Source organism: Larus michahellis, chromosome 2 (genome assembly GCF_964199755.1).
Source record: "Larus michahellis chromosome 2, bLarMic1.1, whole genome shotgun sequence".
Taxonomy (NCBI): Eukaryota; Metazoa; Chordata; class Aves; order Charadriiformes; family Laridae; genus Larus; species Larus michahellis.
In genome coordinates, this window is record NC_133897.1 from 103,799,037 (window position 1) to 103,823,022 (window position 23,986).

Sequence of the window (23,986 nt, forward strand, 5' to 3'; positions counted from 1 at the left end):
AAGCAAAGGTAGGGGAAACTGCTGGGATAGTGGGAAGGAGCTGGTAGCTGTTACGAGGGAGAAAAACACATGCAAGACAGAAAAACAGATCCACGCTGGAACTGGCAGCTACAGAATTCATTTTGTTGGAGCTGTGACTGAAGACTGAAACATTATAGACTCATCGGAACTTTGACAGCAGCATGTGATTTCATAGTAACCTGCAGAAGATAACTGGATAACAGTTCAGACTGGCTAACAACAGTAACTTACCCATGCTGTTGAAGATGAAAATGGGCTTTCGCATCTAACTCTTACAGGGTTTTCCTGTGTGTTGTCTCAAATGGATTTTCATTTGATCACCGATGGCAGGAACTTACCCAGCCCGTAACTAGGATGGAATAAAACTACCTAATCCAGGTACGAAATGCTATTCTTTGAAAATAACATTTTGTCCTTTCCCCAGGTTGTTTCCAATCTGATTTCTAGTACAAATTTCCTGCATGACATTGATTAGCATGAAACAGATTGCTCAGTAAATCTTCTAATTTGAGCTTCTGCTAGAGTAAAACCATACACTTCAAGGATTGTCCGTATCACATCAGTGAAAAATATCTCATTACTTATTCTAAAATCCTGAATTGGGACTGGTATTTTAGTCAATCCCCAAATTTATTCTGATTCCTAAGAGCCAGACTCTTAAATGTTTGTGTTTGGTTCCTTATCCTGGTTGGATACTTCAGTAAGACTGGACTAGGTTACAATTACCCATTAAAAAGACTGCTACGGGATTTCCTTGAGGAGACTTAAAGTTTCTTGCAAACCTGTCCATTACAGACAGTATCTTTTCCATTCTTGCCCCAGTTCTGCTATTTCAGAACCACCAGCGGATTTGCTGTGGCTTACCGGTCCCCTGGAAACACCGTACCTTTGCTTCGGCTTCACACATCCCTACCCCTTGCTTACTGCTTGCTAAAACAAGTAATTTGTTTGGTGTTGTTATGAAAGTGCTCCCGCTCAAACTGTATATTCATATTGATGATCTGCTGTGATAAGATACTGTACAACTTTACAGTGTCATACACTAACCACAGCAGCATGCAGGGGCTCACATGATGGTCATTTAATATCCATGACTCACAGTCCACAGGACTAGGATTCCAGCCAGCTGGGATTTGTTCTAAGTGGCGTGAAATGACAAACAGTGCATGAGATACAGCTCAGATACCAAACATGGTGGCCAAGCATTTAAAAAACATGGCTTCCTGCCCTCTCCAGGAAAAAAATAAAAAATCATGCAATGAATTCACCCAATGACTAATTAATGTCATTTTTCAAAAAAATGAAGAAAAATTAAGTGCCAAAATACAGAATGTGGTATCTTGGCATTTCTAGGTGGTTTCTGCACCCTCCCCGGTCTTTGGTTGTTTTCTTTTCTTACCTTGACTTGGTTTCATTTTTCAGTTTAAGTTTTACGGTGGCAACTGGTAACTGCTCTGACTGTGCTTGTTCTTTCTGCCTGATTTTTGTATTTAAAACTGCAACTTATTTTCCGTGGCTTGGTATTCAGCTGGGATGTTATACAGTTGTGGAGTGCAAGAGGGATTAGATGTTACTCTGTGATTCACCCAGTCCCCGAGGAGAGCTAAATAAAGATCATCCTCTTCTCCTTGGCCCCAGGGAAGCTGGGGGGCAGATTATGAGCTAGCGGAAAAGACGAAGGCATAAAAAAAAAAAAAAAAGCTCACCATCTGCAAAGAGGTTCCAGGAGCACACATCCCCCTGCTCTCGCATTGTACAGATCAGGGAAAAAGCGTGCTCCACTGCTCGGCTACCGTTAGTAGCCATAGAGGGGCAGTTTAAGGAAAACCAAACCCACTAAAAGCTCTCTTCCCCACATTGCGACTGCTCCTTTCACAGATATTGCTCAAGGTTTCCTTTTCCAACGAGAAGACGGTGATGTGGAAAGGCAGGACTCTGCTGTTTACAGATGCCTTTTCTCTATAGCCTGGGAATCCTGAAAAGTGATTGCCTTGTAAGGGCAGGTTATTTTCAACCACTCCCTTCATTTATGTTCCTGTTAAACCCATGGCTTAAGTGGGGCTTCTGTGCTGGAGAGATTTTGCGCTGGCTGTCTGCCCAGGGATGGATTGCAGCAAGAGTAGACTCCGACAGAAATAGGTGGTTATGTGTGTAGACCTCTAGGTCTTGAAATGAGAATATTGCTGCTAGAGGTCAAGGTTTCGCTTGCCAGTATTTCCCTCGTTTACTGAAGTCAGTTGACCCTCCTTTGCCAGTGCTGGCTATTTTTGTAACAGTCTCATAATGGTGGGGATTTTCTCATTTCAGTCCTTGCAGAAATGCAACTGGGGATACTTTTGCCTCTGAGACGTCATTAAGAAGTCCAAACTCTGTGTTTTCATGCTAGATTCTTCTAGATTACTTTTTTACAAGTGAGGAGTGTTTTAAATTCATTTCTAGGAAATATTTAATTGTATTTGTATGTGTTTTATCTTAGGCTTTAATATTTTAAGACTACTGTTTTGTTCTCCAGAAACTCTTGTCTTTGCTAATCTCTCAGAAGAAAAGCTCTGAATTCTAGAAAAGAAAATCAAGACCACTGTGGGGTTTTTTGTTTTGTTTTGTTTTATTGTTGTTTTTAAAACCAATATGCAGCAGTTTTAGATTGCTTTTCAAAACACTTGGCATTATGGATTTAAAATCAAAAAATCTCATATCTGGTCCTTATTTTGCTTTTCCATGGTTTTTAAGGAAGAATCAAGATGTGATTTGGAAAATTTGAAGAAAGAAGGAACCTGAGGGTTGACAGCTATGACAACACCTGCCTCAGCTTTCTGTGTTCCGAGTGGCACATTTAGTTATATTTATCCTTCTATTTTTGCATCACCATTTTGTCCCACATCTTGTCACATGGAGCAGGGTTTTGCTGCTTCAAAGTCTTTGTCAACTGTAAAGTCACTGCTAGATGTAGCTTATTTAAGATGAAAAGCCTTTCCAAAATAGAGTTTGACCTTTTTTACAACAGGAGCGATGATTATTTTTTTTCCCCAATGTTAAAATTAAGAGTTTTGCTGTAGTACTACCTGGTGTTACGATTGGCTTTACTAAGGCTTCACTGCCTTAACTTTTGTTTTTAATGCTCATTATGTTCAAATACATTTTGATTTTAAAATAAATCTTGCTATTCACGTTACTGAAAGCAAACTTAAAGAGCCCTGCACTAGAACATGATGAGATCTGTGATGATTCTCAGTTCCTTGGAGAATTATTTTAGCCTTAGATGGCACTTTGAGAACAGTCTGTCCCTGCACAAGTAAGCCTTCCTTAGTTACAAGGAGATACTTAATATAGGGCAGGATTGAAATCAATGATAAAGGTTGTAATGACTTCACTGGGTCAAGGATTTTACCATCGGATAGTGAAACACAGAAATGAACAGAAATGAACAATGCACTTGCGCTGTCTCCCTCAGGAGTTGAAGAGAGATCACTTTTGGTATTAATATTGGATCTCAACAAAGCACTGCTTCTTATGAAGTGAGAGCTGTAGCATGCATGAAGATGAATCCACACCATGCTATCCACTGGATTTTTTGGCTTGGTTTGCATTTTCTTGGCAATAGAATGCAAGGAAGGGAGCAGTGAACCCGTAGATATTTGTTCTCTATTAGTAGACAACATTGCTAAGATGTGGTTAAAAATTTGGCTGACTGGTCACAATGTCCTTACTGTCTGACAGTGTAAGCTATATTTGTTACATATTACTGAACACTGAATCAGTAGATATCTAGCAGAACATTTCAGTCACCTTTTGATAATAGCTGTTCCTTTCTAGCAGTTTCCACTGGGTATTGAGCAACTCAGACACTGTCTTGGGTCAGCTAGGCTTTGGAGTCTACTTATGCTTTCTGATACAGGTATGGGAGTAAATAGACAGGATTATAATTTTCAATAAAAATTGGGTTACAAAGAACCCAACAGGCTAAGATGTTTTGCGGAAGTATTATCTAATCTTAGCTGCCTTAACGTCATGTAATTGGGAGACAGGAAAGAAAAAAACAAAAGCAACGAGGAGTTGCTCAGGTTTGGAATAGTTCATTTTTCTCTGCCTTGCTCTATGGCTTATGTTTCCAAAAGAGAACGCATTGCCTTGGCACTGTGTTGACTGCAAAAAATTTGGTATTCTGAGCCCTACCCTGCATTTTGCAGGGCTGCCAGTGCTTCTTTACCTAGTCTCCTGTTTTGCCTTCCACCAGCCTCTACATAAAGGGCCTGAATCAAAGCTCATCTAATTCACAACAATGCCTCTCTCTCAGTGCATTAACTATTAGTCCGCTGTTCATTCTTTGTACTGCCTTGCACAATTTCTTCTATCTTACCTGTTGCTGTAAAAGCAACACATGCATATGTGTAGGCCCAGGTGATGTATACTTCAGTTTGCCTAACTTAAGAGTTCAGATGTGCTGATTTTTGTTGCCACCATCTTTCTAGTCTGCTTGTCTGTCAGGAAGTTGTAATTAGAAGACCATGTCTACGTGGACATATTATTTTGTAGTACTGGTGAAGACAGCATCAGAAGATGCTCTGAGTAGGTATTTTGGAGAGCACATATAAAATCACAGCCAAATTGGAGGATACGTTCCACATAGCAAAATGTCAAAAGAGTCTAAAAAGCCTTTAAATGGAAAGTATTGTATAGGAAACCACTTTCTCATTTGCTGATGATTGACTTGTTTCTCCGGTAGAAGTGTGGCCTAATGCAACTTGCTATATTTTGTGGCTTCTGTTTAGCAGATGGAGATCTGTGGATCTACTGTCTGCAGGAATCAAATTGTGGAATTCACTCACTGTGGAATTCACTCACTCCACTTGGACCTTGACGGTCTTTTAGAATCATTAGAGAGGAAAGGAAGGGAAAGTCTGGGAAATTTTCATGGCTTCTGGGGAAGCCATGAAACGTTACAGTTTTGCAAATCAAACTTCTATAAAGGATCGGGCTGATTTTTGTAACTGAATTTACCAGGGAGGGAAAAGAACAAATGAAAACCCAGCTCCAAAGACCTGGGCTGAGGCTGGGTGTGAGCTCATTTCACAGTAAAACTCTATCAGCAGGGAAAACCGTGTGCCCATGTGTAACGGCAACGCTGGCAACAGCGTTGACAGTGATGGCACTACATTTACTGACCATTTGGGAGGTGGGGGACAGCACATGGGGGATGCAAACAGCTTCAGCACAACACTTCCAAGAGAAGAGAAAGTGAGCAGCAGAGAGAATTCCCCCTTTCTCCTTTTGTCACCCGTGATGATTTATGAACCTCTCTGCAGCTCCGTCCTGGTCTTTTCAATGAAAGAATCCAGCTAGCTTTCTCATAGTGGCAGAAGTAATTAAAAAGGGGATCAACTTCAGAGGAACATAAAACACACACCAAAAGTCTGCCTCTAATGCTATCCCCTACATACCTTACTGGCGGGGATTCTGCTAATCTAATACCTGTTAATTTTCTTTCTAATTAGGGCTATAGCTCACCAAAGGCTGTTTTATATTTAATAGAGATATGGCTAAGGGGCCTAATCCTCAGAGAAAAAACCTGGAGCTATGGAAAGAGACTTTAGAAGAAGAGAGTGGAAGACACGGTATACAAGACACTGGAAGATCAATAGCTTGTTTTATCTTGGCTCAAAAGCATCATGGTAAGAGCTTATACTACTTTGAATAGAAGGGGGTTTTATAGGGAGACATCTCAATGTAGCCATACATGTATTAAATTTCATTACAGCCGTGTTTTTTGCAATGATGTGATGTAAAAAATCCCAGATCTTTTGAAAACTCAGAAAATTAGGGCCACTATGCTGTTAGCAGAATGGAATTATGAATATCTGGCATCCTCCTCCCTCCCCAGTGTCCCTCCAGTGCTGAAGTGAGACAAAGAGAACACCTGGCTGCTGGGAAAAGACCATGTCTGGAAAGGAACTGTGTATGTATACATATTGTCTCTTTTGAGGTCAAATATTCCACTTTAAAAGTTAGACCGAAATTTCTCAATGAAATAGGTTTTGATCAATTAAATTTTTGTTGAGCCTGAGTGTATTACAAGCATTTGTCATTACTTTATAACACAGGTGTCCTGTAGAATTCCTGTCTGAGTCTCTGGATTCCTGGCAATGCAGGTATTTCATAACTCAGTTTCAGGGGAGATGCAAGAGGCATATTGCCAGACTCTGGGTTCCCAAGCATGTGCAGAGTCTGAGGCTTCCTAAATCTGTAATCCTGAAAGCCCTGTGAGGGAGAAGGCTCTGAAAGCTGCAAGCCTCCCCATCACAGAACTGAGATTTCGATTTTTAGAAGTCCTGGAGCAGGTTTCCAGGGTCGGTAGCTGGAGCACCTTCTGTATGATGACGTTGTCAGAGAACTGCAAAACTCAGAAGCTGCCCAGAGTCTACAGAAAGTGGCCTGCAAACATAGATTTGGTGTTGGAACAAGACTAGTATGTGGTGGCATTCAGTGGTGACTGTACCAAGATTATTTTGAAAACCAGGTTATCCCCGAATGCACTGATATGGCTTAATGTGCCTTACAAAAAATTCTTGCTAAAAGGAAATCCTCTATTTTTAGCTTCACTTCATGTAGCTGGTCATGATCCTTGTCTGCAATTCTTTATGAGCAAGAACCTTCTGTTAGGTTGAAGAGTAATGTGCGCTAGAGTTTCAGGAATCATGGCTGTACTGTGCAACACATTCCGTCTAGAACATCCCCAACTTGTATTGAAGGAGAACAGATTACTGACTTGTCAAGAGATAATAATTTCTCACAATTTTTCGGAGATTCACTGAAACTACATTTAGAAAAAGCTATCAGGGCATTCAGTCTTCATCCTCTTATTTGCAGAGGCAGCTCTTTACTAGACAGCATCTACAGCTTGATCCAGCTGAAATTGGTATATGGGGCTTTCACAATTGTTCTGCACCTTAAAAGGTCACACTGGACTGGTTTGCAAAGCATGAGGAACAAACTTCAGCGATTCACTTGAAGAACTTGCACTTGAAGAAAATTCACTAGTATTATTGCACTGGGGTTGGCGTCTGCAAGGGTCTGCATATGAGGCTACAATGAGAGGATACCTGGAAAGTCTTTGAATTCTAAAGGAGCTTATGGCCATCTGTAATGCTTGCAGTAATGTAGGGCACCAATCAGGAGGAAATATATTTGCTTTCTGAACTTCTAGTTATTGCTAGTAATAAGCCCTTCTATAACTGTAATTCTGTTCACTTCTAACAGTTTGTGTCTCACAAACTCTCATACTACGTTTTAACCCTTCAGTTTTTCATTTGGTGCCCCCCTTTTTTTTTTTCCAAATATGCCTGTCCTTATACACTGCCAGAGCTTGCACAAGACTAAATCAAACCAAGAGAAAACATCTGGAGATGTCAAAATGCGGCTGAATGGATGATGGAGAAGTCTCAGCTGGAGTATTTCATACCGTTTTGGGCACCATACTTCAGAAAAGATGTGGGCCAAATGGAGGTACAGTTCAGAGATTAAAAAGACTAACTGGAGACAGTGATCAACATTAAAAAAAAAAAAGTAGAATTAGGTTTGTTTAGCCTTGTCATGGTTTCAGCTGGGATGGAGTTAAACTTCTTGCTAGCAGCTGGTGTGGGGCTATGTTTTGGATTTGGGGTGAAAATAGTGTTGGTAAAACACTGGTGGTTGTCGTTGCTGCTAAACGGTCAAGGCCTTTTCTGCTCCTCATATCACCCCACCAGTGAGTGGGGGTGGGGCGCACAAAATTTGGGAGGAGACACAGCCGGGACAGTTATTCAATATCTGCAGACAGTTTGATCCATGTATGTGCAGATAGTATAAGATATTAGTATCTTATTTATTATTTTTATATATCCCCTCAAAAAAACCCCTACTTTTCTGTTTGTATGCAACCTGTCTCTAAAAATCAATTAGAGTGATTATCACGTGATTAATATTTTTTCCTTTTAGCTTGCTTTCCTAAGGAATGTGACTGATGCAGTCCTGCTTTCTTTTCTTTTCCCATTCTTTGCATGTGCGTGTGTCTTTTGAATGCGCTGGCCAGTTTCGGTGAGATTTGAAAGAGGACCAGAGATCTGTTCCTAGATGCTTCATGAAATCAGGCACAGAGCAGAAAAGGGTGATTCTCTTAATCCTCTTGGGGGGAAAACACCTGCTTGTGTTATCTGTCAGAGATACTCTTGTAAAAGTGTGGTTACGAATGCCGAGCCACAGGAAGTGCTTCATTCAGCATCTATGGCAGCAGACAACAGGGGATCTGCTCTGCAGTTAAGTTTTCGCTCCTGCTTATTCTCTCATTCTCTGGTCGTTAAGAAGTTTAAAAGTCAGTTATCACAAGCCCAAAAGCCATGCAAAATTAGGCTGCCTTAGCTCATATGCTTACCCAGCTACTTGTTTTCTTGTAGAGAAATTAAATTAATAAAAAGTCATGATCAGAATCCTAAGGGTGAATTTGAAAACAGCAAAAGCTTAGAAATCTACAGGTATGGCTCTGTCCTCATAAACCGTGCATTATGAAAACACTCTATTAAGATAGTACTTTGTGCTAAATTTTACAATGTTTGCTTTAAAATCTGTTGCGACCTAAGGCCTTTAATATTTCTCCTAGCCCCCCCTTAAGAATTTGTTTATTGCTGGTTTTTTTGGGTGTGAGGAAAGCAAATGTCACATTGGCTGGCTGCCTTTTCTTTTGGGCACGGTCACCGCAGATTGGCTCTCACTATTATTTATTTGTTTTTCAAATGTTCTGGGGCAAAACGATGGGACAGGAAACGTCTGAGCCTGTCTGACACTCCTGCAGCATGAGCCCTGCTGGAACAGCTGGGGCTCATTATTTTGCTGGGTATTCCTTGGTTCAGGCCAAAGTTTCTTGGCACTTTTTTGCCTCTCCTGCTGTACAGCTCCTAGAAAAACTATGTCAGGGTCCTGAGTGCGTTAATGGGCCTTAGTTGCTATGACGAACCTCACCTGGGTCCTCCACTCATTCCCTCTGCTCAGGGGCTCAATTGCAGCTTATTCCCTGCACAAATTATGCTATGAGCGTGCCTGTCTCTAGCTCCAGCTGTGTTGCAGTCATGCCTGGCCATGGGCCCTGTTGACCTGGCTGGATCCTGACCTGTGGACTCTGCTCCTAGCTTGACATTGGACCTGCCTTGTCACCATGGACTTGCCTGGTGATCACGCGAATGTGTATGACACGCTACCACTGTCAGACCTGGCCTAACCCTGACTTGATGATTTGCTTGTCAGGCTTGACCTTGAACCTACCTTGTCACCACAAACTTCTCAGGACTACAGGAGGCCTCACGCCTCAGAGGTGCAAGCTGTAGTTTGTCTGAAAAGGGCAGAAGTACTTCCACTGTCTGACCTTCCCTTTGTCCCCTCTGTGAGGAAAATTAGACAGATGGATCAAAACACTGTAATTTTGACCAGCCTGCATATGTGAATTTGCCCCTGTCACTCATTCTTGCACATCCAAAAAATCCTGCCTAAAATCAGGTGCTTACATGCACATATTGGTATTTACACATGTGATATGGCCACACTCATGGGAGGGGTGCCACTGAAGCATGGCTTGCCTGTGCTAACCCCTTCTCCAAGGAATGGAAATTCTTTGAATTTCAATTCCAAGTGGAGGAAGGGAGAGAGGGAAGGAGAGCTGGGTATTGTTGCTGTCTGCTTCCCTGTGCATAGCATATATTTCTGCACGGATTTCCAGCAGCAGTCATTGATGATCGCATCAGCATTAATGTCCCTTGGTGCTTGCAATCCCTCTTAAGGAGGCCAGGGACTGGAGCACTGCATGGAAATGGGTCTGAATGCAGGAAGGGATACCAGGGACAGGTAAGTAGAGAGCAGAAGAGCTACTTTCTGTGTGGAGAAGTTCCATCCAGGTCAGTATATTTTCTCTGATAGAAGCCAACAGCAGGTGCCTGTGGAAGACTAGAGGAGCTGGCCATTTCTGGAGTGACTCCTCCTTTGTAACATCCTTCCTCCATATCTACAGTATTCCCTGGGTTAGACACTTCCTCAGGAATCTGAACCATTCTGTCTGAAGACTCCCAATGGACATGGTCTTCCTGCATATTTCATTGTCTTTCAGAGAAGTTTGTCAGGCCTACCTAGCAGAGGGTGACACTGAGATGCGTAATTTCAATGTGTATTGTGCAAGCCTACCCTCTCTATTTTTTTTCTTTTGTGCAAGGAATTCCCTTCTAGAGATCTACCTAGGCCTGCCAGGGCACGTTCAGAAAAATATGGTTATATCACATCTCCAGTAAAACTGCTTTCACCACCTGAAGCTCCTTCAGTTCTGTGAGTTTTTGCTGGTAGAGTTTGGGTTGTCTGTTTTTCTGTGCTTTGTGCTCTTCCATGGGACGTAAGGTAGAACCTTTTTAGCTGACATATGTTGTTTCAATTGAGGATAATTTCTTTTGCTGGGTGGAAAAGAAACAACGCATTACATTGTGTCATAGATTATTTGTTCCTGGAACAAGTAGTCTTCCACGGCTGATGGAGGGTGACTCAACTGCACTTTGGAATTGTCAACTGCCTCTTGTACATCTATACACAGTAGGTAGAAGCCCAGCTTCCTTGTTTACTTTGCCGTGAACTTCGCAAACTAGAAAGAACTCTAATTCCCATAGTTTTCCCATCCAAATACCACTGAAGATTGTCCGACCAGCCATGCTTCTGTACCCAAAACCAGATCCAGACCAATTGCTCTTCTTTTGAGCTAGCTGGAGCTAGCTCACGTATTGAAAGCTACTAGATGTGTGGCTAGATGGGCTGATTAGGTTATTTGGCGATATGAATGATTTTATATTTATTATTTTTAGTTGATGTGGTATTTCTGAAGGTTTTCAACAACAGCAACCATTATCTTGACCTTGCACTCTCCGTCTCTTTCAGTAAAATCCGACCAGACAACAGTAGAGAACGTAGGAATTTTCTGAGGTTTATTTCTGCTGCAGAGATAGGCAAGAGTTTCCATTATCCTATTTCTGTAAGAGCTTCAATGACAAAGTCATGGGAATTGCGTGCATGAAAATTAAGCCCTTTGTGTATTCAGATAAGCAGCATGGTGGTTCTCTGGAATTCATGTGTTGTTTAGGATGACATAACAAATGCTGCCTTCATTCTCTGTGTGTGGCTGAGCGACTTTTAGGTGGCATCCTTCCTTGCATCCACAGAGATGGAGGATGAGGTTTACTATTTAACAGCTGTTGGTGACCACCTTTGCTCACCGATTTGGAGTCAATGATGTACTAATACCTTGTTTACCTGGAAGCTGACATCCCAGATGCAAAACAAAGATCGGTCAGTCCTCTGGCTTATAGTGGCTTAAGAAAATGTTCTTTCATTGTCAATATATTATGTTCTGATCACTAAAGCACCATGGACTTTGCTTTGTAGTGATGTACTCTCTCATTTTTCCCCTGATAATTTCCAAGCTAATTGTTTAACTGGTGCATGATTTGGTTGCAAACCTTTCTGGCAAAAATAGAATTAATGAAGGTCTCAGGTGTGTTTCAGACAAATAAAATCTGCCTCGGGCCTCAACTTCATTTTAAAGTCTTGAAAGTAAATATTTTTTAAAAATGACAGAAAGACAAGGAAAACAGTTAAGAAAATCAGTTTTCTTTTTGGTAACGGTAAAGAATGCTTTTCATTTAATTTTCTTCCTCTGTATAGTGGTCTACCTTAACCTTGAAAAATGGTTGAACTGGGGATATTTCGTGTCAATTAGATGATGTATTTGAGTTGAATTAAATCGGCACTTAGAATTCCACCTTAAATTCTCCAAAGATGGCACTTGCTTAAGGTTCTGAAGATGGGAATATGATCTGCTAAAAATCAGACAAGTGAGCAGAAACAAACTATGACTTCTGCCCCAGGGGTAATGGAGACGGAGATGAATCCTGACAAGCACACACATGACAAGAGCTAGGCAGAGCAAGAACGGGTGACTCACAAATTGTAGTGGCACGTTCTCTCCAAGGGCCTCAGTGTGCAGTAATGCCTGAAAGATCTCAACCAGGATCACATGATGCATACAGTGGTTGGCTGACTGTTGAGCCATATAATAAAACCCCAACAAATTAAGTATAAAACAGCCTCTGGTGAGCTATAGCCCTAATTAGAAAGAAAATTAACAGGTATTAGATTAGCAGAATCCCCGCCAGTAAAGTATGTAGGGGATAGCATTAAAGAGGCAGACTTCTGGTGTGTGTTTTATGTTCCTCTGAAGTTGATCCCCTTTTTAATTACTTCTGCCATTATGAGAAAGCTAGCTGGATTCTTTCATTGAAAAGACCAGGACGGAGCTGCAGAGAGGTTCATAAATCATCACGGGTGACAAAGGGAGAACAGGGGAATTCTCTGCTGACCATTTTCTCTTCTCTTGGAAGTGTTGTGCTGAAGCTGTTTGCACTCCCCACCCCACCCCTGCCATCCCCCACCTCCCAAATGGTCAGTAAATGTAGTGCCATCACTGTCAGCGCTGTCGCCAGCATTGCCCTTACACATGGGCACACGGTTTTCGCTGCTGATAGAGTTTTACTGTGAAATGAGCTCGCGCCCAGCCTCAGCCCAGGTCTTTGGAGCTGGGTATTTCTTTGTTCTTCTCCCCCCACCCCCCCGGCAAATTCAGTTACAAAAATCAGCCTGATCCTTTATAGAAGTTTGATTTGTAAAACCGTAATGTTTCGTGGCTCCTGGGCTTCCAAGATGCTTTCATGTGCCTTTCCTTCCCTTTCAGCTATTCTTGTTTGTCCACTCTGATTCTTCATTTCTCTGCCCAGTCTCTTATTCATCCTTTTCTTTCTGCTCCTTCTGCATCTTTTTCCCCATATTCTTCTTATATCCTTTTCAGTTCATCTCACTTAAGCCATTCTGCCCAGAATGCAGGTCTCCATTGCTTCTTCCTCATCTTGCCAAAGTAGAGCACCGTCCCTGTACGCCGTCTGAGTAAATGTAATCCCAGACACACAGATATTGCATGCAAATCTCCATGCAACCTCAGATATGGCAAATACTCAGACCAGAACAAACAGCAGTGGCAGTGGGAGCAATCAGAGTTTGTCTCATTTTTCAGTTCATCAGTGACCTCCTATCCCATCATCCTGAGATTCTGAGTCCATGAAAGAGACAGAAGAACTCTTATCCCCTAAGTCCTCCAGGGTGGATTCTACGACAAGCCATCTTGCACAAAGTGCTTCCATTCGGGGTCTAAAAACATTCTTTAGTTTCTCCTAGGTGTGCTCTGTGCTGATGGCTGTTGGCTGTTGGCTGTTTCCTTCCTGTTAGATGTGACTAAATTTCATGATCAATGGAGAGGATTCCAGCTGAAAAGATGGATAGATTTTGGCAAATCTGTTGTCCTTTTAAAGCCATGACCCTACAAGGCACACATGGTATGAGTTGGCCGACAGTATTCTGGCAGACTCTGTAGACAGCTATTGAAGTCAATTTTTGGCAAGGATTTAGCTAGCTGGGTTGTTACACACGTTTTTTATAGTGACTGTAGTTTACTTCAACATGGAAGGAGTGACGTAGCACACTGATTTTAAAAAAGCTTAGTTTGGTACCACTTTAATACTAAGAGTATAGATATCAAAGGGTGGCAACTATGTTACTGCAGCTTAATGAGTTACCGTTTGTCATTGCAAATCATCTGAGGAGTGTTAGCTAGTTAAGCTCTGATAACCTGACTGCTTGTAATCTTCTTTTTAGAAGATTACAAAAATTAGCTTGTTATTGATCAACTTTGAGCATATCTCGATGCAGATCAGCCATTCTGGAGTATGAAGTGGAAGCCGCATAACCGTAAAATACCTGTCTTCTTCCCTGGCCCAATCTCATTTTCTTTTTCAAACTTCTGCAATGGTGATTGCACTTACGCGTTTGCTGCCCTATTTGTTAACTATGCCTCAGCCAGGAAATGCATTAGAGAATTCCTTGTTCTGCGTATCTCCATATATGCTTATATGAGGGCTCCAAGAAATAATCTTTAGTCAGAAGGTAAGGCTGCATTTGTATTTTGGTGAATTGAAATGCTAGATTGGGTCATGAATGTGAAAATGAATTCACTGTCATCAGATATGATAGTTTCTGTTTATCTCTTTGTTCCCTCTTCCCCAGAGTGCACATGCACATGTACACACACACACACACAGAGTTTGTCACAATTCAGTACAGCTGGTAATTTTCAGTTCACCAGAAGCTCAGAATAGCAGAGAAATTGTTCAGTCAGGCTTGATGTGGAGAACAAGTGTTTGCACACACTCCTCACTCTGTTTCTGGGAGGAAACTATCAAAAGAGGTTTGAAAAAAAGGACTGTCAAAGAGAAAAGAGTCAACACATTTGCCTGTTCTTTTTAATACTCTTATTGCTGATATACAGGTGCAGGTCTGCCATGGTTTAGCTAAGAAGTGAAGCAGGAGTTCAGCTGCAGGATTTCTTTAACTGGAAAGGCGAACAGGAGCAAAACAGGCAGCATTTCGCTATTGGGAATCTTCTGATGAGTGTGTAATATCAACAGAAAAAGCTTGAGAGGTCTTTCTTGAGAAATAACTTATTTCTCTCCTTCCTCTTTCCTGCCGTAAAAGCCTGGAATACTTAACGTCTCTCATAGCCCTCTGAAGAGGCAGAGATACACATGACCAGAAAAGAGTTTGTTAGCTCAGGAAATACAGCAAAACAAGATAAACACATACTGCCGATAAAGTTGCCCTCTTCCACCCTTCCACCTACCAGTCTGCGTCCCACGGAACAGTCTTTTGATTCCATCGCTTCAGTCATCCACCAAGCACCAGACAAAAGTCTCTTTGGGGCTGTGTATTCAGTGTGAGAAAAGCTAGCTTCTACCAAGAGTCACCGGTAGATTCAGCTGTACTAAGAAAATAAGTTGGAGTTATGCAGACACTTAAAAACCAAATGCTCCTATTGCCCTTCTTTCTTTCTCTCAGGGCCAAAATATTTCCTCAGATACACATATTCATCTCCATTGAAGATAATGGGAAGTAAGCAAGTGTCAAGGAAACTGCACAAAAGACAGCTGTTGTTTTCTGCAGTAACATACAGTTTTCTACAGAGTAAAATATGTCACTTTTTAAAAATGAAAACTCTGGATAGAAACTCCACTTGAGGTTGTATCAACGTTTCTAAAGAATGCCTCTCTCTGCTATATTAACTGAACAAGGAGACTGACCAATTTATTAAATGGTCTTTTATGGCTTAGGAGAGAAATTCATCCATTTTGGCTATAACATTAACATCAAGATTTAAAGCTGAAATGTATCTTGTCTTTGTGAAACAAATCTGAAATTTCATTTTCAGTTACATATATTACATCTACATCCAGGAGCAGCAGACAGTTTACTGAAATCCATCCTTCTCTGACATTGGCAACATCACAGAAAGAAGGCCTAAGTGTAACATGAAATATGAAAGTGTTTAACACATTACAAATATAGATAAGTGTATTTTTAATATAGATACATTGAAGAGGCATGACAACCAGTTAAGTTCCTTTGAAAATGCCAAACCAATTGTTTAACTGCTGCATGGAGCTGTAGGCAAGTAGGCTAGTGAGTTGCTCACAATGCATGAGCTTTTGTTCATATTATACAGTGAAGACAGACCAAATCTGCAACCTTCTCAAGTTTTTTTTACAATATGATCCAATTCATTCACATCTGATAAAGAATAAGCACTTGTACTATATTCAGTCGCTAAGAATTTTTGACAACATGCATTTTTTCTGGTGGTGCTAGTATTCATGGTCGGGGGGGGGAAGCAGATGAAATCTTGATGGGACTAGAAAGGAGGGACAAGATGGGGGAGGTCGAGCCACAGCCATGTTACTCCCCCATGTTTCCCTTATGTGCTCTTCAGCGGTTTTGTTACACTACATCCTTCTGGTGCCTCCAGTTACCAGGGTATATAATTTTATACTTCCTGTTCTTATAGTTCACTATAATAGACAGTGGAAAGTCAAAACCCAATAGTACCTCACACCCTCGCACAGGCAGGCAGACTGTCCAAAGAGTTTTAAGCTGGAATTTCCTTAATGCTTTGGAAAATTCAAAAATGTACCATAAAAACTATGCAGTATTTTAACTGCAGGAATGACTTCATGGTTACTTTGCTTTCACTGTAACATGTGCGCATCCTCAGATCTTCCAAAACCTTTCTAGAGATTGCACCAGGAGGTAATTGGCATGCTTCTCTGTGGTACAGCCACTGGGCAATTCAAGCAGAAGACAATTTTGGCTGAGCAAACTATGCAGCATGATGTGTGTTCCATTAAGGACCATCATTCCAGCTGAATGTGGTTGGTCTAAACTAACTTAGCCTGTACTGAAGATAGCAAGGTTGGCTCAATTATTCATTTGCACAAAACTCACTCCTGTTCTATTATTTGAGAATCAATAATAAACATTCATCTGCAACATATAAATGAATATTTTTCACGTTATGTTGAACTGTTTATTTCCTGCAGGTTGCTGTCTGATGGGTAGTTGATGTGAACATGGGAGCTACTCATGGTACGTTTGCTATGTATACTGGAGAATCATTTGTAGCCTGCTTTTTTTATGCGACTGTTTTACAAATAATCTAAACCAGGATAGAGATTTTAATGGAGGAAAATATTAAATAATGAATGCAAAAGACTCAGGAAATTAGATATTATCCAGCTTGTGAACAAATACCTTTGTCCACCTAAGAAATTAAGTGTGAACTGTGTGAGTGCCACTTAGCAGCCATCAGAAGAATAGATGGGCACAAGTGGTGATGTAAAGGACCCTCTGGACTACAGCAAATATAGTTTGTTTCTGAGTGGAGTAACAGCCTCCCAAAGTCTGCACAGACAAGCATCACTGCTGGTCTGTTTTCATCCTAATACTGTCAATGGGTAATCAAAATCATCAGGGGGCACTCACAACAGTGAACCACTGGGAGCTGTCTTGAGTAGTTCCAATGCATTCATCTGGACAAAAATGTGAGTGTGGTGTTAGTCCATTTTGCGGATACAGATTGGAAAACAATAATACGAGCAAGGACTGATCAGTTATTATAACAATATGGATGTCTGGGTTGGGTCTGCTCACATGATACGTGCAGAAATAGAGTAACCTCATATTTGCACAAAGGATAATCTGGGAAGTGGTGACTCTGAAAGAGACTCAAGTGTAAACTGAATAAGCAGCTGAATGTGAACTTCTGTGGTCTCTGGCTAAGCGTGCTTGAGCCTGCTCTGTAAAAAGCAGGGCTGTCAAGTAGTAATAGAAGGTGGTACTGCCTTGAGGAAACTGCCACTAAAATCCTATCCAGTCTCTAAACACCAAGCAGCCTGGCATTAGGAAAGAGTTCAGAAAAGATTACGAGTCTGTAAAACCTATGTAAATGTGACTGATGCAATGTGCTATTTAGTTTCTGTATTAAAAAAAAAGCTTAAAAGACTCATTTATGGCACACAAGAGATGTCGAACACTAAAGAAAATGGCAGAAATGAGATTTCTGGAAAGTAAATGTAGATAAATCAAGCTAGAAATGATGTGCCTACTTCTTGGTGTGGCTAGTTGACCCCTGGAAACTACTTACCTAGACATGAACCTTGCTCTTGTCGCTGGAAATCTGTAAGCCTATACTGGATATCTTATAAAAGTTGTATTCCACCTCAGTCAGGAATTATGCATTTGTGAGAGTTTTCAGCTTTTTCAGCAAATAGGCCAGCAATTAAGTAAGCTAAAAGACCCAGTTACAGAAGAGGAAAGTGTTTCAAATAACTTACTTGAAAAGCAATTAAGTGAAAATATTAGTCATGGACCAGAGTAAACAGATTTATACAGTGCTATATATAAAAGCAGAATAATTTTATGAACTTAACAGAAAGGAAGTTATCAATACTGAATTTCTGAGCATTTTACCACTATAAGAAACAATAACAGCTTGCCTGTAACAGAGGAATCTCGCCAAAGTTTCTGTGAGGAAGCAAGGGTCTCATAGCACTTGCAGATGAGTTGCAATGCATCTCCGGCATAAGTATCATTTGATAACCATTATGCTTTCTAATCACTTTCTAATTATGCTGCATTATTACAAATACGATGCACAGCTGTACTTTATTTGTCATATTCTTCCTTGGACTTATTGACTCCAACCTGTAGTCTAATTTTCATACTACGGGGCTGCCTGAAAAAGTTCATCTTGCCTGTTCTGGCTGCTGAGATGAAAACTTCATTTCTTCTACAGTCTATTACCTATGCTCATTTCTTTTTATATTTCCCTCCTTTCTTTCTTTTCTTTCCTTCCCTCCCTTGCCTTCCTTTCCTTTCCCTTCCCGTTTCTCATTGCCTTCCTGTTTTCCTCCCTTACTCCCTTCCCTTCTTCCTCTCTCCCTCATCTTCTTCCTTCCCTGTTGCCTTTTCCTTCTCTTTTTTCTCCCTTTCCTCCCTCCTTCCCTTCTTTCTTCCTTCCTTTCTTCCCTCTTCCTCCCTCTTCTCTCCCAGCCCTTCTCTTCCTTCCTCTCTGCCTCTCTCTTCCCCGCTTCCCTCCCTCCTCACCCCACAGACTTTTGCCATTAAGCAGAAATTAAAGCAAGAGTGTAGTTATCTCAACTTTTTTTTTCCATTCCTAAGAAAAATATATGATGAAAAGCAAAAGACAGAGTTGTTATTTAGTTTAAATTTGTAAGAAAGCCAGAAGAGAAAAGATACGTTGAAAGCACAATCATATTCTCTGTGTTTTGGAAATAAAAATGAATGATACTCAAATTACAGGGAAGCAGGGATGGGTTTGAGGTCTGGAGAGGTAGAAAAGCTACATTCAAACCTAGGCCACCCAGCTAGACAATGTAATTATGGCATGACGGTTTCTATAGCTGATGGCAGCCCAGGCTGACTCCTCCTTCCACTTCAAATGACCAGGTCAGTTGGAAGTAACCTTTGGTACAAGGCCTTGAATTCACAGCTCTGGACCTTTGTGTCTGTTGAGCTGCTTCAACCATGTGTGTGGAGTTCCCTGGTGCCTGAAGCGCAGTCAGGTGTAGAACTGGTGTAGTCTGGTGTAGTCCTCTTTCAGCAGACTACATTGCAAATCTGTAGCTTCACTTTTTTGGCAGATGCTTGGTATATCTATTGCCCGTCTTCCCACCAGCATGATGTTACAGCCTCCAACTTTCCCGCCTGCAAAGGCAGAATCTATTTCAGTTGCCAGTAGCAGGGCCAGGACTAGTTTTCTTAGCCTCTACGCCACAAAGAGAAGAAGAAGTGGGAAGTGAGCCACGCAGTTCAGAGAGATAATTTAGTGTACCAAGGTAAGTACGTACTTCCTCAGGCACTCAGATGTATTAAGTGTTTTTATGGCGTGTAAGCCATAAATACAGTGAACAAAGTTTTGGCAATGGGAGCTTCTGTAGCTTCCATCTGGACTTCTGACTCCATTGCTGCTGAAATAAAGCAATGTATGTACAGCGAGCCAGTGTAAAAGTGACTTAACTGCTCTTTCATGGATCTCCTGACTAAGGAGTAAAAGGTAAAAGGGGCTTTTGACAAAACCAAATGATGACAGCTTCTGGACAGAATATTGTATTTGACCACGTTACATCTGCTTGAATGACAATCATATTTGACGATGCTTTGTTCAGCCTCTCACCCAAAAATACAATGCATTCACATCATTGCTTTTAATTGCATTTGTAAAACTAATTGACATCTTTCATGTTTTACGCTGATTGCTCATTTTACGTAGTACAAAAAGAAATGCACTAAAATGGACTTCAGCATTATTTAGGCGTAGTGTTGAACAACAAGGGGTTTGGATATCATAAAAAACCTCCAAAAGCCCATATGGGTATTATATCTATAAGTAAGATGGGGGAAGCACTACCGTGTTGTAAATGATGTTAATAAAATTCTACTGACTTCACAATCAATGTTGCAAGACTTAAGTACAAAATCTATCTCCTCCCCAAACTTTGCAGATTTAGTAAAATTTTCTATGTTTGTGTTTCTAAAGGGTTATTGAATGTATGATCAGTTTCTGCACCACTCATTAATGGAAAAGAGAAAGCACAGTTAGTTTTATTCATTGCTACTCTTGGTTACTACTGTAGTATTTCTGGTTTTATGTAAGTAATATTACATAACGTGTGTGACAATTATTGTCATATTTCCATTGTATGTTTCTAAAGAAATGAAGACATTAAAAATGTCTATTAACTACCAATGTTATGTTTTATCATCCCCTTATTTGGCTATAAAGCAAATGCAGAAATGAAAAGATGAATCTCCATATTCTCACGCTGTACAAGCAACATTAATTAATTCAACATGACAAGCTTTGTGAAGTATCTGGGTAAGTCAATCTAGTATCATTTTGTTCATGAAGCCCAAAATATAGACTGACAAAGCACAAGTATGAAATGCATTTCAATCAGTTTAATCAAATAGAGTCAATGTAAAGAAAAGGGGCATTGTCAAGATGTGTCAGTGAACATTTGACCTGCCTTGCAGTTAATATTGTTTTGTGCAGATTTCTCTTGGGGGGATACCCTCTCTGTTCTGCATTTCAATTCTTAAAAATGAAAATTTTATGTTTGATCTGGTGAGTGGCAATCTATAGTAGGAATGATATAGGAAAGACATCACTTGCAAATCATTATCTACACAGAGTTTGAACACGTGAAATCAGACCCTTTAAGGAAATCAGACCATTTGGTGCAACTTTTGTCTGGATTGTAGGAAATTCTGCTTTCTCTGAATGAGATTTTGTCTGGTCCTTGCATAGATGCCAAAAATGAGATTATAGAGCACCAAATCCAAAATCTGCTGGAGAGTTTAGCTTGTTCTCTTCTCTAAGGCACAAGAAGACTTGGTCAGGAAAAAGATGTGGGCACACAATGAATCTATGGCAGAGCCAAGTGGCCACAGAGCTTGGCAAACCATGCCTTTTTAAGAGCAGTGGAGAGGGTTTGCCACAGACGGCTTCAGTGAGACTTCAAGAGGGATTCACTCGTATGATAATTCAGGATTTTTCCCAGGACTTCCCAAAGTCTCATTACTTCTCTGCATCCCAAGTCTCCCTTTATCACTTGCCATGATCCCAGTGATAAGCAAAGCAGAATGCATGTCTGTATTTATTTCTGAAAATCTCTTCCCAGAGCTCTTTTCACAGTGCTTGATCTAATCCTGTAGTTTCTGATAACACTCAATATGCAGGCTAACATGAACAGGCAAATTATAGCACAAATTAATTCCGTTTTGCCTTTGAATCTCCTCCTCTGCCAGGGAATAATATGATTGTTTTCAGGGCTTTAAAAACTGTCTGTTACTTTCTCTGAAAACTATAAATTGGGAGGGATTTAAATTCAATGAGTATGAATATACACACGCATGCACACCAGAAACTAGAAAAATAGCCGTTAAGTTTTTTTTTTCTCAAGTGAAGACAAAGCTGTGGGAACGACCGAGATTTGGAGAGTAGTTTCAAAAGCCCATTTGTGACAACAGTATTTATTTCAAGGTCTTGTTTCATTTCCTAGACTCTCAGGTTTTGCTATGTAAAAAAATTCTCACTGTCTAGCTGCTATGGTGACCTCACACACATGAGTTTGCCAAGATATGGAGAGATCTGCAAGGAGAATCCTTAATGAATGCCTGAGCGAGCTGCTCTATCCACCTCTGTGAAGTGTTGACTGTTACACCTAGGAAGGAAGACTGAATTGTCAGTGCCAAGTTTCATGCTTCTCCTGAGAGATGACAAGAGGAAACCCACAAATTTTCTGGATTTTAGCCCCACCGATGGTTGCCATTTGTGCCCCCTCCTCTGATTCCTGGTCCCTTCCCCTCCCCAAGCCTAGATGGAGTCATGCCTGAAGGTCATCAGAGCCCATGGACTTACTGAGAACATGCCCAGAGGACAGACAAGCTCAAGAATCACAGTGGGCAAAGTCATACCTTCAAGAAGTGCACACTCTGACCTGAGCAGGGTCCATTTTAGCCACTCATTGGCAGAGCATGTTTTCCAGGCAATGCTCCAAAGAACACGACTGCACGTTTTCCCCAACCTGTGGTTGGGTGAACCACAAGAAGTTCACAAATCTGGAGAGCTCTGCATACAGTTCAGCGTTTCTCCTGGATCTCTTGGAACTGCAATACTATGTTGAAGTATTGCAAGCTCTCTTATATGATTTTTGAATGCTTCCTGCTGCAGACTTTGCTGGAATGAGTTTAGAGCTACATGAAAAGAATAATTAATTGCAGTGTAACAAATCACGGGAAAAGTTGGTGCCTGGTTCCAGCTCTGGAGACAGACCTCTATCAGTCTTATTTATTTGAACTGGTTTACCCTTTAGTTTTACAACTGACAAACTAGAATAACCAGAATGGTCTGAAGTGCCTTATTTTGATATTTGCAGCATTTTCACCCTGGTATTTTATCTAAACCTTCCTGTTTTTCGTGAATATATGCTGCTCGGTCCTTGACTAAGACATTTAATAGCATAAGAGTGGAGTATTTTGCTGCTACAGACTTAGACCTTCTGAAGAGCCTAATCAAAACCAGATTTTTTTTCTTTAATTGGAAAAGAAATGAGTGTTTTGCACTATACACTAGCTAGTTAGCACTATCATAAGCAACCCCCTATTAATCACGTACGATTTTTTTGCAGCTGTGTACAGTAACTGACCTGCCTAGATACACTATAACTGAAGCAATTAAGGATCTTTTGTATTTTTTATGTAATTACCACTTCTGAGCCAGGTTGCTAAATACTTGGGACATTTGGGGGTATAATTTCAAGGTCATTATATTTTTGTTCATCTCATTTCCTAGGAAACCTATTTGCAGACTTGCCTAAAGCATCCCAGATACTGTACATTAAAGTATGGCAAATTAATTTAATCCTACCTCCTTCCACTCAGTGGGTGCATGTCCATTTTTCCAATGTATAATACGCAGTATATTTTTAAATTGTAAACTATTCCTGTTTTAATGATGCAAACAATGGAGAGACCAAATAAGCTAAAGGAGCTAACACATTTATCTCTACATTCTGCCATCTGTTTGAAACTGCTGATGTAATTCCAGTTTTAAATTACATTAGATCCTGCCTTCTGGACCCCTTTCCCCATTTACTTTTTTTTATTTAAGGCTTTAGAGAAAGCAGTGCCTTCAGGTTGTTGACTACTTAATAAGAAACTGTGTCTTTGACTGGTTTCAATCTGGACGTAAATGTAGGTTTCCTGGACAAAGACGTATAATGGAAGTAATAGCTTTATTTCCAAAAGATGAAACTTATTCTCTGTGTACAATTTGATGAGAGCTGTTTTCAGCAATAATGCTAGCAACCAGCAGATTTGTTTATACTGAAGAAACGGCAGAGATTAAGGGTTGTGTTCTTGCATATTCTATTGTCTAATGATGGAATTTCCAGTTTTATGTCTGCGTTTATGCTTCAGAATGAGTTTAATTTCCTCTATGTAACCTCTCCCCCTTATTTTACTGGTTTAATTAACAACCTTATATTTACTTTTCTCAGCACTTCCTTTGCCTATTGAGTCTACAGTGGTAATTCTCCATTCTCTTTTCTTCTGGTATCTTGTGCCTGGAATCATTTCTTTGTCTGGATCTGATACTAATGTTGATCTTTTAAGGATTTGCTTGAAGGGATTTTTGCACAGTCACATTAAAGTGTTGAAATCATGATTCAGATTTAAAAACATTTGCATCACAGAAATTAAATGAATGTATTCTGGTTTACTTTTTAATTTTTATTTTTTTTTTTAACTTTGGTTACATTCATTATGTACCCACAGAGCAGTCAGAAGTATAAGGACCTCGGAAGAAAGATGGAGTCCTCCACTGGAAAATTTGCAGACTTCTCATTTGTATTGATTTTAAAAGAGAGAGTGCATAATAAAAATTAAGAAAAATGCA

The 23,986-nt window shown here is 40.5% G+C and overlaps 1 long non-coding RNA gene across 6 annotated transcripts; it reads left to right on the plus strand.

Moving 5' to 3' along the window:
• The first annotated feature begins 222 nt into the window (after window positions 1-222).
• LOC141739362 (uncharacterized) lies at window positions 223-23,986 on the plus strand. Of its 6 annotated transcripts, XR_012585683.1 has the most exons (10): window positions 223-399; window positions 5,551-5,690; window positions 5,900-5,974; window positions 6,120-6,167; window positions 7,379-7,521; window positions 8,087-11,047; window positions 16,548-16,593; window positions 19,170-19,364; window positions 20,312-20,404; window positions 21,591-23,986. It is a non-coding gene; the product is annotated as an uncharacterized LOC141739362 (long non-coding RNA). The 6 variants fall into 6 exon arrangements; XR_012585679.1 differs by lacking the exon at window positions 6,120-6,167 and having other exon boundaries at window positions 228-399; XR_012585680.1 differs by lacking the exon at window positions 6,120-6,167 and having other exon boundaries at window positions 228-399; window positions 21,632-23,986.